The 12,241-nt window shown below is 37.9% G+C and overlaps 1 protein-coding gene across 9 annotated transcripts in view; it reads right to left on the bottom strand.

The window, feature by feature from the left end:
• The window catches only part of ZNF438 (zinc finger protein 438), a 40,777-nt gene that overhangs the window by 23,483 nt on the left and 5,053 nt on the right, over positions 1 to 12,241 (bottom strand). The window lies entirely within an intron of this gene.

The following is a 12,241-nucleotide window of genomic DNA, read 5'->3' as shown; positions in this document are numbered from 1 at the left end:
TGGTGGAACTGCAGCACATCATTAAGCTTTTCAGCTATAATGTAGTTTGTAATGACTGACTAAACTGAGACTTTTTTTTTATTAAAACTTTATTGATGCTCATAATTAATAACTGCTTTGACCAAACAAGCACAGAATATATAATGTAGTTTTGCTGTATATTAGCTTTCCTTTCAGATAAAGAATATCACAAATACTAGACAGTGGCTGCACTGCACTTACAGCACAACTTACTCAACATTAGAGAAATGGCCATAATTTTCTTATGCCAGTACCCACACTGCCAATAAGGCCTGCAGGGATCCCAGCAGGTCCCAATTTCCCTGCTCAAGGCAGAGTCAACCTGCCTTGCATTTAAAGCTTTATCCAGATGAGTTTTGAAAACTTCCAATTCAACAAATGCTTTTCAAAAATGAAACTACGTTTACTACTTGGCAAACGGAAAATCTGAAGATTACCATAACACTGAGCCTGTGTTTGTAGGACCGATTTCTCCAGTAACTCCTTTTCCAGTGTTTTCACCACACTTCAGAAATAGCTGTACAGGTATTCCCGTTTTCATGCTACACCAGTAGCCAGTCAAGAAATCAAATTCTTTATGACTGGCAGTGAGAAAAGATACTTTCTAACAGAGTGCCACACAATCTATTTTTTTTCCAATTTATTCTTACACTAAAGATAAACAGGTTATTTCGAAGAGTAGAAGAAGACTTACATGCTCGACAAAGTTACTAACAGAAATAATTAAAGATTACTAAAGGAAAGATCAAGAAAACAGTACTTGCATTTTAGTTCCTTTTCTCCATTTTCAACTTGAACAGCTGAGGAATGAGCTATTACTGGTAGTATAGTGACATTTTTCTGGCAAAAATTCACTTTCAGGATCTTATTATCAGCTTAGACCACAGAAATAATCAACCAGGACTGCAATGCTGTCGGAAGATCAGGTGTTCTGTTTTCTTAATATGGAGGCCTTAATGTATTTTAGATATACTCAATATTTGAGAACTTAAACATAGTCAAAATGTATTTGAATATCTCAGATAACAGAGCCATTTCCATTAAAAGTTTAATGTTAAGTCAAGAATATAACAAATTCACCTATAAAGCTAACCAACTGAAGCCTGAGATGTGGCACAGAAGTATTACAGAATCATAGCTGGCCTTGAAATTACATGAAAACTAAATGAGAAACAATCAATCCCTAATCGCTACTTCTATTTGTATTACAATATTTCAGGTTACTTGGACACTGATTCCCTCAGGGAAGACTAAAAAAAGACACAACTTCTTGTGCCATTCAGGAAGGATTTTGTAGAGGCTTTTTCTTATTTTAATGAAGTCTGGAGATGTTGTTAACACTCACATTAGAAGACAGATAACCAACAGCTGATAAAAATTCAGCAATCAAAAAACCACTCCAAATTTGTAAGGTGATTTGTCTTTGTAAATCTGACTCAAATAACGGTACTGGTTTTGCTTTCACAGCTTCAAAGTTGAATAGTGCTAAATTTTGCCACATGACAAAGTGAGCATCATTTACAGTTGTTTCTGTAAGAATTTCTGCTAAGAAGTTTCTTAGAAAGTCAACTAGATAACTACAGAAAGATACAACCTCTACCCAATAAAAACATCTATGTTTGTGCAGCTATATCCATCACACAGAAAATATTGTACATTTTAAAAAAGTAACTTCAAAGAGTCTTATTTGCAGACTTAAACAAAATAAGCATTCAAGAGCTGGAAAGAAAAAAATAAAAGGAGCATACCAGTACACAGCAAAACCGAGAAAGTGAGATGGCCAACTTTGAACTGGCTGATCAAGAAGGCCAATGCGATACACAGTCCCAGTATGTTAAAATTGTAACTGCATACCAACTAATCACTTTTAAGATGTTTGGTTGTGCAAGATTCCGAAAAAGGACTGACCTCTACCACACACTTTTACGCCTATGATGAATCAAAGCACAACAGATCCTAAGGCCCAGCTTTCCTTCAGCAAAAACTAAACCGTATCACATGCTGTATTAAGGACTGCTCTGACTGCTTTTGTGCTACGCTGATCTTGTCCCCAAACCCAGTCTGTCAGTGTTTCATTACTAAGGACCTTTTTTTCAGGATAGCCGAGAGCCTACTTCACTCCAAGAACACATACTTACCCTAAATGCTAATGAACAATCATTTTTTTCTCATTTAGGCAAAAATAATTCTAAACATCCAACCAATGTATTCAAAATTCTCTTGCAAAATGAAATTCAGTTCAGCTTGCAGAGCTGAATAATTGGACTTCAGCCACAGAGCCCTTACGAAGACTGCACCAAGAGAAGCAATTGCCCAGCTGTGTGCTGAGAACATGCAGAGGCAGCAGCATCCTCCCTCCCTGCTGTTGTATAACCAAATTGTTATATTCACTCCTAAGAGTCCTCTGAACAGAGATGTTCAGCTGCTCAGTCTGCATTCTTTGCTCTTACAGTCATATTCATCTCTTCTTTCAGGAAAGGACACATCGCTTTGAGTTCTCCTGCATGGAATGCCCTGATTCCCTGGTTGGGAGCTCCCAGCAGTCTGATGCAAAAACAGACTGACACATTATTTCTTTTAAAACAAGATCATCATGAAACAGTATTATTTTTCTTTAGTCAACCTGGCATAAATACATTTCCTAATACCAATCATAAAATTTAGACAGACACAAATATTCCACAGGTTTGTCTACATCTGGAGATATTGCTTGATTGATCAGCAGCCAGAAGCAACACAAAATAACGTCTACTGCTCAGAATGGAGAGCCGTTTGCCATGCAGCATACAGCACAAGATCTGCAGACAAAATGAATATCCAAATTCTGTGATTTACTTAGATTATATTTTTTGTACGATTTGTTACTGTATACCCGCACAATGTTACCAATAAAACATACCTTATTACAGAAAATCTTTATGCAGATAAACATGTAAAGAATTAACTGAATTCTAACCTGTCCTACTTCAGTGCCTTCATTCACTTCTACTGTGTTCTTTTTATTGTGCAGATAATCCTTGCTAATATTATTTTTCCATTTTCTTATCCACCACCCTGTTAGCTCTTTGAAAAAAGAGAAGTTTAAAAACACAGAGCTTCAAAGACTATTAGACGTGCTTAATGAAGTGTCCCCTAAATATGTTCATGGAGAAAAATATGTGAAATAAACAAGTCAAAATTATTCCTGGCTAATGTCCAACAAGCAGCTGTGGTGCTCTGAATATGCTAACCCTGGGAACATTCTTCTTTCACTCCGGGCCTCCAGCTTTGCCTTCTGCTCCTAAGGATATTTGTATTCCTAATTTATTAGTTTTATCTCAATCTAAGCAAAACCAAACTGAATTAGTACTTCAAGAGAAAAAACAATTAAGAATGACCAAGATTTTAAAGCAACCAGGCTTTTGTGCTGGAGCATTCTCCTACAAAGAAAAGCATAGGGAGCTGGACTTGTTCAACCTGAAGAAGGCTCCAGGGAGACCTTACAGCAGCCTTTCATTATTTAAAAGCTGTTTATAAACAAGGCAGAGCCTGACTTTTTATATGGTCTGGTAGCAACAGGACAATGGTGAATGGCTTTAAGCTAAGAGAGGGGAGGCTGTGACTAGGTGTGAGAAGGAAATCTTTTACTCAGAGCATAGTGAGGTACTGGAATAAGTTGCCCAGAGCAGTTGTGATGTTCCATCCCTGGACAGGTTCAAGGCCAGGCTGATCTGCTGGGTACTACTCTGCCCACAGCAGGGTGGTAGAACTGATAACCTTTAAAGGTCCCTTCCAACCCAGGCCACTCTATGAAATACCTTGTTTTGTTTTTTGAAGAGCTCTAGAAGAGGTAGGAATATAAAAAATCATGGTACTAACTGTGAAAGTGAATGGTTGAACTGTGAAAGACATTTTCTACTTTTCTTCTACAAGTCTTTTGATACATCAATTTACTTACTGCATCCTTTATTGCACGCAGGCCTCATGATCCATAGCGTGTAAATGTCAGCGATTTGCCATGAGTCTGGACTTACATAACTTCAAAAAAAAGAAACATGCAATAGCACTGATAAAGAGTTCCACTAAAAACCACATTCCTTTGATTAATCTAAAAAAATACACATTAACATTGGCTACAGATGAATAGGTAACTCATTTATTCAGTATTTCAGGCTTCATAAATATATAATTTGTAAGTATTTGCACAACTGTTCCCTGCAGTAGCTGAAACATTTGCTTGATGTAAAAATGATGAAAATCCACAGAATGGGAACCAAATTCATTTTATACAGATGGAAGAATGAGCTTTACGTTCCCGAAATGCAAAACTTAAGACAGGATTTTTTGAAAGCCACCAATAAGTAACAAATCTAGAGAATAGACATACTTCTGATAGGTAACACAGAAAGCATAAAACTACTTAAAGCACAGATCACATGACAAAAACAGAAGTCCTTCTACACAGAAGATATCATGGATTTCTGTTTCCTAATCCCTTTCAAATTGTAAGATATTTTTATTTCCAAAGCTGTTCATCTAAAAGCATACAATTAGAAAGTCTTAAAAATACAGATAGCACTTCTGTGGTTACTTCATCCCAAATGTTAAAAACGTTATGACTCTTCATTCTCCCTTGGCACAAAACAAAATACCTACAGGTCTATCCCTACGCTTAAACCACTTTTCTTCTTCAGCTAAGAAAGCAGTGTCTAAATAAGGTCAGCTGTGCAGTAATACTTAGCACTGACTGAGCCTATCAGGCATTCTTATTCCTATATTTATCTAACAGGAAGAGAAAATATTTTCACTAGTCACTAAAAGCTGCAAATAAGCTATCAATGAATGTGTGTGCTTCCTTTACGTGATCAAAAATAACAGCTACCTGGAATCTTGTTAGTTACAGTACTGCAAACATGAATAAATTGCAGACAGGTTTATTTTGCCTCCAAAAGTCACTGCCTCCACTTCTGTTTAGCAAAAGTCCATGAGAACACAAGCTGAGTGCATGTTTTGTGAACTTTGAAGAGAGAGACTTCCAAAAATAACTGTCCAGAAATAAGAAATGGAGCAGTTAAATATTAGAGGTGGGAAGTGTATCACCAGTACCCATGTCTGTTCATGTCCGTCTCAAAAGAAAACGACACTCAGGATTTACTCCACTTACAACAGTAGGAAAGATTCTCATCTGACTGAAAAAATCACTATTTTCAGTGCCAGCTCTTTAAAGCACAGTTGGTTCTGTCAGTATATCATCTCATTTTAAAGAGTCGATAGAGAAAAAGTACCCATTCCACTTTTTAAGTGAAAGATGGCAGCTGGTGGTTGGGGCTTTTTTTGCTTGTTTTGTTGTTGTTTATTTCTGTTGTTTTTCCTCTCCTTGAAATCAGCACTCACACCATGATGTTCCAGCTGGGTAGTGTAACTGCAGAGTTTTTTGTCTCAAGAACTAACGGCAGTCTGACAAGCTGGTCTGTTCCTCTCTTCTTCCTTGCATATATTCTGACAAACTCAAATTTGTTTCAAGCTTTTCAGGTCAAATATTTTCACTTTGAGGTAACACAGAAGAGTACTTACTTTCCCTAAACTTCGATTCATAAAGCTTTTTTTTTTTTTTTTTTTTTAACCAGTAAGAGATGCAGGGCAAGACATACCACAATGAACTTTACCCACACTGCCCAATTTTACAACATTCCAACCTACATTACATTGCCAATATTTAATAATAAATATTACATAACAAGGCCTGAGTGTTTAGAGACAAAATATAGGGATTATTTCAGTATGCATACATTAAAATAAAGAATAGCAAGACTACTTGCAGCATGTCAGGAGGCATTACTAAGCAAAAGTAGCAAGCAGCTAGGTGGAATTAAAACGTGGGATGTAAATAATCCATTATGGGAGAGCTCTGCAAAAAGACTTTGTGCATGCTTTTATTCAAGAACAACTACAGTCAAGTCACATAAGAATACTCGTGTTAATATATTTACACATAAATATGTACATGTGTGCAAATACAAAGAACCAAGAAAGCACAGAATGCAATTTGAGAAGCACATCATCTATTTTGCAGTCCATGATGTCAAACTCAAGTAGGTAGCCCAGCAAAAATATTATCTATAAAAGAGACCTTGAAAGACAATTTTGTTCTGATTTTATTCCATCACAAGCAGCATGCATCCTGAGATTTTTGCATTGGTGGATAGACAGCTGCTTCTGAACTAGGGCAAATACAAGAAAATTGGAAAAGACTATCATTTGTTTTATGCAGCAGTGGTAACTAACTCTATCAGAATGCTAATTAATATTTCAGCAGTACTTGAAGTATACACGATGAAGTATTAAGTCACTCAAGCAACAAAAAAAAAAACTGCCCTCAAAGATCTGGTCAAGCAGCACTGCAACTGAACCTCAGTTTGTGAGCTTGGAAAGTGAGAAACCACTGCACCTAAAAACAAAATGTCTGCAGTTCTATAAAAACGGCTGCCACTGCACCTGATGTGTGTTACATTTGTTTACACATTACTTTTTATAGCCTGCTTCAAACTGAGCCACTTAATTGTGCCTTAGGTAACTTAAATGAATTAATTACTATCAAATCCTAGGAATATTTATGCACTTTGTCATAACAGTAATTTACATGTCTTCTCAAGGAGAGAACTTGTAGAACTAAATATAAAAATACAGTTGAGTTCATTGTCTGAAAGCTTAAGAAACTCATCTCATTCTGATTATTCCCTAATTTCACATTAGCTTGCTAAAACTAATCACCCTTTTTTCTCTGTACTGAATACAATAATTTTAGGCCCAGTTCTTCCCTGCATCACAGCTACAAACATCACCTAGCCTCTAGCACATTAAAGGCAACTAAATCAAAGAGCTCTATTTAAGTTAAACCACAAGAACACGAGCACACACACATACAGAAGATGGCACAAGATCAGCAGCACTAGCTTATGTCCTTTAACCTGCCTTTGACACAGAAAGCAGAACACACTGCACAGGACTCTGAAGCCATACTTTTTAAAGAACAAAACTCACCACCTCTGAGGGAATTTGTTAGCACAAAGGTGAAGTTCATAGTGGAAAGTTGTGTTTGTTTTATTCTAAGCTCCTCATAAAGCAAACTTAAGACAGATTACCTTTAATTATAATATAACACACAATTTCTCACTGTATTCATCTGAACAGGAGTGGAACAAGACAGGAAGAGAAAGAAGGTCTTTATCTGCTACTGGATGGCAAGCAGACTTCGGTACAGTTGTACGTATTTTCAACTAACTCTGAATTCAGTGTTTTCCTAATCCAAAGTCAAAAGCAAGCTGTTTTGAAAGGGCTTTAACCAAAAGCACTGCCCAGCCGTGCTTACTGCACAGGAAGCCCAGAATGCAACACCAACCAGACGCATTAGGTGAGCCCTGCGTGAAGATGGAGTTCCTACGAAATCTCAGCACCTGGAAATCACATAAAGGTAATGATAAACAACTAAATGAAAAACTGCTTTATTTCAAGATACCAGCAGCATCTCCTGCCTGTTCAGCCATATTCATCTAGTGCTTCTTGGTTAGTTTTCTTGTTCTTGTGGGCTTTCCCTCCCACCTTCACTTCCTTTGCTAGTGTGTTCACACTTTATTCCAGGCTCTGTTTCCTGCGCGTTTGAGTAACATGCTGGTAAGAACCTCCAAATTCAACAACAAATACACACACATGACGTGTGTGACAGCCACGTTATCAACTACAGGATAAAGGATCCAGTTACGAACAGGGCAGAACACCTACTGCATCACAGTTATAACTAAGCCATCAACTTCAACATCTCCTGATAAAAAGACGTTTTCATTAAAATATACTCATCCTATCCTTCATTAGCAAATCAGCACAGTTAACAGGATCACCACCTGGTCTAACTTCTATTTATACAGTCACAGCATAGGCTTTGCAATGTACGAGAACTAAGCAAAGTCCCTATTTATTACCTTTATTTATTTGTGCCCCACTGAGCTGACACACTGTTATGCGTTCACAAGAGGTCAGACAGTCGCTGTTACCATCACCACCCCACATCTTTCTGGACTCTGTGAGAAAGTGGCACAAAGGTCGCAGAAAGCAGATCTCACTGGCATTCACAGGTGGTTCCCCCTGAAGAACAGCTTAAATGAAGCACACAGAAGCTTGCAATGCCTTTGCAGAACAGAACACTGCAGTTCCCACACCTCTGAAGCCAATATTTTTCAGCTCTATGCAGCTACTTACATTAAAAAGGAAAATAATACTTTATTTAATGCTTATATGTCACAAATTAAAAATCAGAAGAAATACAGATAACAACTATATGTCGAGGAGAGAATCCATCTCATTTTTTTGCAAGATAAACAGCTTCAGCAAAGAATTTAAAAGAAAAAGAAAGATCCTGGAAGCCCAACTAAGTAGTTCTCCATTTAAACAACCTTAAAACCATTGGGCAATTATACGGCCAGACGTGAGACATTGCAGTCAAGATCTTTTTTATATCACAACCTATTTTCCAAATGAATTAAGAGAAGAATCTTTAATGTGAACTAGAAATCATTCAACCAAGATTCAGCAAGTTCTAAACCCACCCACTTCGTCTGTCACAAATTTAGCTGCTAAATCTGACTCTGAAAGGCTGATGTGTTACCCTATTATTTAAAAAAAAAAAAAAAAAGATTTATCCTGGGTTTGCACAGCAAAGGAACGAGTTTGTGGCCTATCCTACACAGGAAGCAGAGATTTTTATCCTTAAAAACAGGAGGTTCGCCCACACGATCACCTGGGACAAACTTGGCCAGTGCAAGCAGGCTAGAAGGTTATAGGAGCCTGGGAATGTTTAACATCAAGAAAGTAATTACAGCCCAGCAAGATCAGAAGGAATTACACAGGAAACGTGAACAGTAACCCTTTCATGCCAAAAAAAAAAAATCATGAAAAACTGAACTCTGTGCTGCCAAACTACGAGGCTCTACAAACCAATTGTAAAACACAGGAATGGAAAAAACACTACATATTACTAGGCTATAAATTCCCAACGATGTGATAAAGCTATACTTCCAAGAACAGAAGAAAACCTCTGGCCTTTCTTGTTGCCATTCACATACCGTATAATTAAAGCTCAGAAGAAAAATGAAAACATTTCAAACACTATGTAAAAATGGGCAATTGCCTCTTCTAAATTTTTCCTTTTAATTTGATGCTGACCAAACAGCCTCCTCCCTGGAAGGTGGTCACACATCTTGTTCTTATTTAGTCATAGGAAACTTCCTTCCAAAACAAACAGTGCATTATCCAAGCAAGAATACTCACTCCCTCAGTTATCTACTTTCCCAAAACCTGAAATAAATCCCACAGCTCAATGGGATGGCTTCAAGCTATCCTATGCATTTAATGGTAAAGAGGTTTTTATTCTCTAGAGATACACATAGAATTTGAGCACTGTAGCTCAACCCAGTTACAAAGCCTCCAAGTGCCATGCTGGAAAGTGAATATGATCACACACAAATGCTCTTCAAAGACTCCACATTAAGAGATTTTATTTTTTTTAAGCTCACACTACAGAAAACTGTACTACCTTACATCTATTGATAGATAATACTGTAAAGTATTAGCAAATAACCCTAACAAAAGATGCAATAAAGCAATCAATTATCAGTGCTTTTATGAATTTGTTGATTAAAAACTACAATGGATGTATCCTCATTACATTATACAAAAATAAGATCCCGTATAGGGGGAACACTTGTACACTCATAGGAGTAAACTCTTCAAGCAATCTCCCCAAAAAATGGAATTTATAAAGTACTTTTCTGATTAAAAATAGACAGTAAACCACTTAAATGCCATGCTTCCTTAGTTATCGTTGAAGTTGCAAATCAGAACAGCGCTACCACTGTCACCACACCTCGTGTATGACAACTCATTTGTCAGTCAGTCTTTCTTTCCTCAATTATTCTGTATGATTCTTATTTTGTTTCCTTTTCCTTGCTTTCACTTCTAATGTAATCCACTGTCATCACTAGCTGTGCATGCAGAGTGAACTCCTGCAAGACCAATGCTTGTCTGCAGTCACTCATTCAGTAGAGCCACGAAGGAAATAAAGTTATGGAATATACAACATACAAAAGCAAAATACAAAAGCAACACATGAAAATGTCTCAGGATGGGTGTGCGAATGGGGCAGATGCAGTGCAGTAAAGAACTAAATGAAGGCCAAAAACTCACTGGTGAAGTCAAAGTTTCTTCTTCAGTTCATAACTGCCATTTTGTTGGAAACAAAAGAAAATGGTTGTTTTGTATTTCAGTTTTTATTATCCACGTTTTCCCTTGTCTATTTACCTGCAGTGCAAAGGTGCTGAATTGTTTTCCAACACACAAGTCATCTGCACTGGACAGAAACCAGACTGCTCTAAATTCAGTGGGAATTCCACAACACACTCTGGGAGACACCCAAGAGATGAAACACTTTGCAGGTGGAGAATTAGGGCAACTTTCTCTGCAGAGCTCTGACATCGAACTGCAGCTCTGGTCTTGGCACAGCACCATAACAAATCAGAGTACCTAGCCTCCATTCAAATGCTGCAGCTAAAAAGGAAGCTGGTTTGCCCCGTTTTCTTACAGCAGTATGTCTATGTTGCTCGTCAGCAGAAAACATGGCAGGACTTGTTCCTAAATCTGAACAGCCCACTCCAGTCATGATCTTGTAAGACCTGAGAGAACAGAGCAAGTATCCCACATATCTTGCAGATACGACGCTTCTGGCATCTCATTCTGCTATAATAACTGCTTTTAAAAAAAGTCAGCCTTCTTCTGTATTTTGTGATTAAGTGTGCAATAACTAGGATACACTTCTCTACTTCAAATCCCACCTCCCCTGCAAATGATAAGGGCTGCTACAGTCACTATTAGACCACAATCACCCGGAGCAGGAGGCAGCACGGTTTTATAGAACACAAGATAAAGGAGCACCATCTCAAGAAAAATCAGGAGATTTACTGCTATCCTCCTCTGCAGATTACGGTGCAAATAAATAGCACTTTTTCACTACAGGAGAACAAATCCCTCAGGCTCCACTAAGCATTAAGTACATCATTATACAGGCACATCAAGAGAGAGTTGGCACAACTCTCAAACATAGCAACCTGTGATCAAAATCACTGCAAATTAGACCGTATTTGCGTTCTTATCATCTCTAAACCGCACAGTGGCAATGGGTGTTCTTGAAGTGCAGGCAGACAATGAGTGGGAAACAAAAATTATAAATGAGATAAACAAGCAACCATTCCACCAGGTAACAAATGAGCGTGAAACACATTCAGAACCGGCCTCCTTCCCAAGGCTGAGGTACAAAACTCCCAGTCTTTTGAAAGAAGAAAAAAACACAGCAACTTGGGAAGCATTCTGCTCGTTACCAAAGTGAAATAGAGAAACCAATGCAACCACCTTCCCCAGGATCCCACACACATCTGGCACACCCTGGTTTATGGAAAGGCTGGCACCACACACTGCTGGCTTCTGAACGCGTATTTTGCAAAAGCAATGATCCCCACGAAGTAAAGCAAAGCTCACCATTTAGATGTTCCAACCATAAATAACATTTAAAGTTGACCATTATTTTAGGCTTATCATCCCCGTCACAGTACCTCTTAATTACTGAAGTTTTTCTGTCTTGATGGGGGAATTTCCTGTTTAAGACTCATACAGAGAAAATGCTGCAGTATAAATCTTGACTATTCTAAGCCAGGAAAATGTCCTACAGGCCACTAAGCCTCCTCTTTAAGGCAAGTTCTCCATAATTACAGTATCAATTATAATTTCAGAGGTATATTTTGCTTTATAAATAAACTCTCCACTATTTGAGCTGTGGGAAAGCATGCCCATGTCAACACACCAACCTTTGCAGCACAGTAAGTTTTGAACTGAACACCAACTCTAAATGTTACAATATGAATTCCAGCATGGAAGAAATAGGAGGAAGATTTCCCTGTCACCTCCCCCCAAATTCCCACATACTTTCTGAACACTTTTATTCCTGTCGCAGCACCTCCCTGACATTTGTTCTTTGCTGTTCCAGAGCCAAATGCAAGAAGTTTCAGATAGTCTGTTGCTAACTACACCAAAAAGTAAAAACTGCAACCTCCATTAAATGGAATGAAAAGAACAGTTCAGTGGGAATGAGCAGGAGCCAACTCTGTAGTCTTTTCCTGCTGAACGCTGCTTTTGATACTTT

This window comes from Lagopus muta, chromosome 7 (genome assembly GCF_023343835.1).
Source record: "Lagopus muta isolate bLagMut1 chromosome 7, bLagMut1 primary, whole genome shotgun sequence".
Taxonomy (NCBI): domain Eukaryota; kingdom Metazoa; phylum Chordata; class Aves; order Galliformes; family Phasianidae; genus Lagopus; species Lagopus muta.
This window is presented reverse-complemented; position numbering and strand designations above follow the sequence as displayed.